The following is a 7,185-nucleotide window of genomic DNA, read 5'->3' as shown; positions in this document are numbered from 1 at the left end:
GAAAAGCTAGCTAGGATAAATACTACGAATTTACATATGTAGACTAAAGTATGATTAGTAATTGCGATATTTGAAATCTGAATTTAAAAATGTATCTGTAAAAGCTCCCAATGTCCTTTTATCTTTTAAATTACTTTACTAGCTAACCATTGTAGACAGGGTAAACAGCTTAACCATTATACAGAATACAACATAGGCCGTCGTAACATTCTTCTTTTCAAAGGCATAACAAAGGTGTTACATATATGACAAAACTATTGAAACAAGTAAAGTCCTAAAAGATCTAACGTGACTTGCGCCAATTACAGATAATAATTTTATTATTGTAGTGGGTTGCGCAAGCGCACCCGACCGCGGGGCTCATTGATGTAAGAAAGCCGGAATGACTGGTTCTCTGCTACAATGACTGATCAAGTGTCTGTACAATGTAACAACATTATCTGCGTCGTGTCAAACTAATTTTCATGGGGTTTGATTAAGCAAACATTGTGATGTGATGCTCTATTTTATTATTGCAATAGGACGTAGATACACGAAAAGGATCGCACCCGTACTGTCTAAAATGAGCCGAGAATGCCAAATTAGTTCTAGCCTATAAGGTCAATATTCTCTATTAGTAAAAACATCTTAGTCAACATATGTTAATTTGAACTGTTTGTCAACAAAATATATAATAGAATACGATTTAAACTTCAATCTTTACTATTTCAACAGTGTCATTTTGTGGGCTGGATTCTTTTTGCGTTTCTACGTCCAATTTATGTACAGTAAGAATTTAACAGACCAGGGGTTCCCAAAGTAGAGGTAGAAATTGCTTGCCAAAATCTACAATAACGCTCGTTTTTACATACCTGCTTCCATAGGAAAACGCGTCCTCCACTTTGAAAAGTAATGAAGTAGGCCATACTCGAACAAACCTGACCGCTCTTTACAAAATAGACTAAGAGATCTAAGTAAGAGATGCAGCCGATATCTGTCTCTTTCCTATAAATCTGAGGTACAGTCATTCTATTTGTAATCCATCCATGGACATCATGGCCATTTTTTAAAACTTTTATGACCATATTCACATGACAAATGTAGGCGCGTATTGCATTTTGTAAGTCTATTTTCTAATACGTATGCATTGTAAAAACTTTGGGACGTACAAGTCATTTTATATGACTAAATGTCAAAGTGCAAAATTCATTCATACACAAAGATACAAAGGTAGGTTAACCAATAATTCACGAAGTAAATGAGCAAATAGTTACGTTGGTGAAACTGCACAAGCCACACAATGACTGTTAAAGCCGGCACAGTGCTAACTCACACGTAATAAACGTCAATCTGCTGTCACTCGCATGACATGACAATTTATACCCTGTCGCCGAGTGCACAAAGGATTTGCTCATGTTAATTATATGTGCAAATTAGGGTTACTTTATGTTTTTGTTTACTTTCACGTAACATTGATATTATACGTTTTGATAAAAATGACAATGTCATTTTATGCGTAATTTTATTTTTTGTTTAACTCAGATACCAAATTCGTATAATATTTCGATTATTTCACATAATTCATCACCCTTTGCTCTCTATATCTTTTGAATATAGCTAATATTTCCTAAAAAGTGATCATATTTTTTTTAAATATCGAACTTAAGGACACATTAATTATTCTCTGTACCATAAATACCTCCTTCAAGTTTTCAAAGTTCCGTGTCTTACCCGGTGTGGTCTTACAACATTCAGTACAAAATGTAGCGAGTAAGTGTAGTGATAAAAGATACTGAACTGGGTTTTTGTCGCTTGTCTTGTTCCATGCGCTAACGCAAATCACTCACTGAATGGCTATACATCGAATACCATGTTTGCCTTTGTGAATGTTAGTAAGGACACTGGATTGTTGTTTTGTGTCAACTTCTTTATAAAGTTAGAATGGTGAAACAGGTTTTAAAAATATCGTTGTTATGTTTCCAAAGACTTTTCGATGTTACATACATCACGCCTTTTCGCTTTTCAAGGGTAGTCAATGTTATCACACCTACATTTAAATCCCATATAATAGGACGACTATTATTATATTAGGTATTTTTCGTAAGCAATTATAGATCACCATCTCAAGGACTCCAAAGAAAAATAAAGGAATACGTAGAATATAGCTCTCTTTCTGTTCGAACAAATAATCTCTTGCTACGATATGCATATAAATAAAAAATAAAATTATTCAACATATAAAATGTCTAACGAACACAAAGGCAATAAACAAGCTCGTCAAAAAGTTGAAAGTTATTAATCATTGTTATAATTTAACTAAATAAATCATTCGATATAATGGATTCTCGTGTCGAATTTATGTGCTGAAGATATCAGCTTTAATATCTAATTCTAAAATAGCCTCTTAATTACTAAAGATCTATCATAGAAATCGCTTAAGTATCGAGATTCGTTTCATTTTATCGACTTACGGAATGTGTAACTGCATTCCAAAATTGCTAATAAAAGGCTTGTGCGACATCTAACTCATTTACATAGTAACGATAAAAAATTAACACGCTGTCGATAGATGGTATTTTCATCTTTGCTTTTATATGGTTTGCTTTTGTTCACAGAAAAATCCACGAATTCTCTGGTTATTATTTCTATCTAACGGTTCTGTAACCACTGAAAAAAATATCCAAAATATACAAAGCTCTGAACTATGAAAAACAAAATTTATCTAAACAATGTGAAGCTCGTAAAGCTCTACATAGCGCTTTACTGCGCTCGTCTTCCTGAGAAATAAAGCCTAGTAATTAAAAATGCTACAAGTTCTTCAGTATTATATCCAAAACATAATGGGGCTTTATCTAACCAACACAAATAGATAAAATCTAATCGGAACAATTCTCGAAAAAGCATATCATCAAAAATAATTGCAGTAAAAGAAATATTTAAATGAATAATTATCATCTTCTTGGTTTTTGGAAGTCATCTTCATTCAGAACAATTTAATATTATAACGGCAACATATTTTAACAATTCACATAAATTGCAATTAAACACACCTTTAATTCTTACAAAATCATAAAGAATAGTGATTTATGTAAATGGCATACTACGGCGTGGCACCTCACAATATTATCACGTGTTTTATGTACTGCCTTGAAAAAAGATTTTATTAAGCGAATGTGGATGGTTGGAACGAGAACCTACACTGACCAAATAAATGATCTCCGAGAAGGGCGGGTCAGTACCCTTCAGCGAAAATGTATGTGAAGAACTATTAATGTGTAAGAGGCGGAATAGGTGTGTCAACATCGTGTTATGTGGCACTCAATGGTTTATGCCTATCCCTACAGAATGAGGGTATGAATGTGTATGTATGCCTTGACAACAGCAATGTCGATTTACTTCAAAATAGTACTATCCAATTTTTCACATTATTATAATGATTTCTTATGTTTACGCGTCCCCCCCCCCCCCCGTGACCATGAAGGCTGCAGTCTTCGAAACGTTGGGAGAAAAATAATATACTAAAAACCGCGATAGAATCCGAAAATTAATTTAATTCCACATTATCATTTTAGGGTATTTATATAGACATTATGTATTCATATAAGTTCATGCTTAAATCCCAAAGATGCGATCAGAGATGCCTGACTTTGGAAATTAACCAAAATGAGACCAGTATCACATCCACTAAACCCACGAGGCCAATAGCATGTTCTCGAATCAAACCAGTTAAAAATCTACGAAATAAATATAGTTGCTATGCCGGTTTTTAAAAAAACCGTGTAACTTTTATCACCTCAAACGTAACTCATTTAAGATGCAAATATTTAATCATACTCATTTGGTATTTAGAGATGTTTTATATTTGATTGAGATTTTAATACGCGTAACATAGTGTCTGTCTGAACGAGAGATGGCGGTCAACATGCGCACTACGTCATACATATTACGCTTAAAAAATATTTACAGTTTTTCTTACAAAAAATTCGCAAAGCTATGCATAATTACGGCTTGACTAGTCTGCACTTTTACATTTAATCACCGGTGGTGTTTAATTTTGACAGCTATTTAAGCAATGCTTAACCCTACAACAATAATACAAGTATATAAGTAATTTTTTTGGTAAAACAATAGACGAGTTTAGAAGTAAGACTATTTGTTAAACTTTAAATATAATGTATCATTTTATTTAAATATATTAAAATAAATATATTGAATAAAACCAATATACAGGTACAGTCTAGTGTGAACATTACCGTAAACGAGAAATATGTGCGTATAATTTGGATAAATATATATAGCTGACCCGACAGACGTTGTCCTGTCTATATGTATGCACGCGCGCATTCTGTCAATCGCTGACAGTTATTTCAAACCACTAACAGGGCCCTTATTCTGTATGATAGTGTAAACGCGTAACGCGGCCGTATCATGTTATCTTCGAGAAATGTGTGTGGAATGGTATTCTGTAAGCCAAATTTCTATAGTACTAAACATGATGGGTTGTGTTACGTGCTTGTTACGCACTGTCAAAATAACGTGCGGGATAGAGAATAAGGCCCCAGTTATGTAAAATTAATATTGTCGTTAAGTTTTCTTAAATTTTCTAATCTGCGCAATTTTTTTTTTCTTTCATAAACACCTTCTGCCGACAATAACAAACACAATAAAAAAATATTGTGAAATCGGTCCAGTCGTTCACGCGTGATAGCGTGACTAAGGAAAATAGGGATTCATTTTTATATATATAAATTATATTTACTTATTTTTAAACTTATTAGCCCATGCTAACCTAACCTCTACATAGGTGAGATGGATGTAAGCCCATGTTTAAGCCAAGTGCAGATGAAAATGATTGTAAAAGAGATAGAAAATTCCGGAGAATGCGACAGATATTTAGTATCACGCCCTTCTGAAGGACGAGTGGGTTTGTGAATATTGAGTGTGTTTAGACTAACGTGGAGTGACATGGGTATGACGTCATTGCAAGATGTTACGATGTAACAGTAATTGTGTTTCATTGTATTTAGAGTTCTATTTCTAGGTGTGTACTTTGTTATTTTTTATTATGTGTTATTTCAATATATTTATGATTATTATTAATACATATCAAAAGTAAGATCTAACTGTTGCAGATTATGAAAAATAGTAATATTGCAGGTTAAATTCGCAATAATACGAGTAAATTCCTAAAATTCATAAGTTTATAGTTGCTGACACTTTCTCTACATCCGGTATATTGCATCATCAGCCGATACTTCCGTACCCTTTAACCTGTTCGTAATTTCACCGCAAAGTTCAGAAACATAAACAAGACCTAACCTTTAGAAAGAAACTTGCCCAAACAACTACATACATGAAAGCTTATTCAATATTTTTTTTAAATATCTACGTCTATTTTTTTTTTTTTTTTGATAAAGTTATGGAAGTAAAATTTTGTTTTCTATTATTTTAAGAAAGTACAGATTTGTAAACACGATATTAAATGCCTTATAAAAAATATTTAACATAGTTTCAAAAAAGAGCGAAATTCCACCTCGATAAATATATAACATGAAAAAATAATTTTAGTAAAATAAAACCTCCTTTTTTAAAACTTGGTGAAATAAAACAGACATAATTAATATGTTGTGCATATATTTGCACAACATATAAAACAAAACGTCATTTATAAAAAAAGATCAATATAAAATTCTCAATGACCACGATTATTAAATATCATAGATTTATATTGTACCTGCACGTCATGATAATTTCTTTTAAACTAGTTTCCATGTCCGAAACGTCGAGAAACTGATTCTCATGTTAATAAATTATTATTTGAAGTGAAAACAAATTTCTTGAAAACTTACGCAACTTACGTTTCCACTACTAGCGTGTGTTCGCGATCTCGTCTACACGGAAGTTCAGAGCTTTATGAAAACTTAAAGCGTAATAACGTTGTAATCTTCCAAGATATTTTCCTACTTACTCCACTTGAAAAGAAATAAATATATTCTAAAAATTATAGCTTTATAGAAACCTATGGGAAAATTGATGGATTTAGAAGTAGGTACTGAGATACTGAATTTCAAAGTACCAAGAATTGAACCCAGAACTTCCATCGGAGGATAGCTCATAGACACCGTCATTAGACTAAAGAAGAACACACACACGTATACATTCCCAAAATGTTCCGAGCCAGAAGCGCAACTAGTGCAACAACTTTTTGTATTATATACCATCCCCTAATGTGATGGAAGGCAAGACTAACACTATATCAGGCACAAGTCCTAGCTGATACCGGGCAGAAAAACTTAACGTCACTGCCAAAGGCAAGATTTAAACCCAAGACCTCAAGCGGTGGTCGCTATAGAAATATGGCACCGAAGCAATCAAAGAAACGACCAATAAATATTTTTTCCCACAAATTAAAAAATAATTAATTCAAACAAATACTTAAACATGTATCTATACAAATCGTGTTATAACGCAAAGATTGGTCACATCTAGTAGAGCGCGGTCCGTGACATATTGTCACACGGATCACAGCGCGAGGTGTTTGGCCGTTTTCGTAATAGGTGACTTGGTCTCGAAACTGTTGTGTCGTATCCATAGTATGGGTCTAGTTTAATATTACTTTTTATTAAATTTTTATTATAATGCAATAAATATAGATGATAATTGACATGCGTACATTTGTGTAATATGGCAAAAATAACCTTAAATATTATAGTAATATCTATATACTACCAGATTAAATTGCAATAAGGGATGTAATTTATATTTTTAACAAGAGATTATATAGTACATTTCAGTAATAAAACGGAACATACACTTACCTCAGCACTAAAACCAAAGATTAATATATCGACAATTTAAAAACATTAATTATTTATATTCTTAAAAGCCTTTATTTGTGCAGTTACGTTCTTATATGTTTGCTCCGCCATAGATTCACTAGTAGGGGATGCCTGTCATTAAATCTCCCTGTACACAAAAAATGAACTCTAAATAAACATAGACATAATAAAGGATAAGCTTTAAAGGAAAATTTCTTATGTTAACGCGAATGTTAAACATAAAAATGAAACTAGTGGGAGAAAATTAAAATATAGCCGCGATAAAACCCGAAAAATAGTTTAATTTTAATACGATAATGAACCTTAAGAATACAAAACTTCCTTACGTTATATTTTCCAGTATTATCTAACAGTCCCCACTACACAT

This window comes from Manduca sexta, chromosome 28, assembly GCF_014839805.1.
Source record: "Manduca sexta isolate Smith_Timp_Sample1 chromosome 28, JHU_Msex_v1.0, whole genome shotgun sequence".
Lineage (NCBI taxonomy): Eukaryota > Metazoa > Arthropoda > Insecta > Lepidoptera > Sphingidae > Manduca > Manduca sexta.
Note: the sequence above shows the minus strand (reverse complement) of the source record.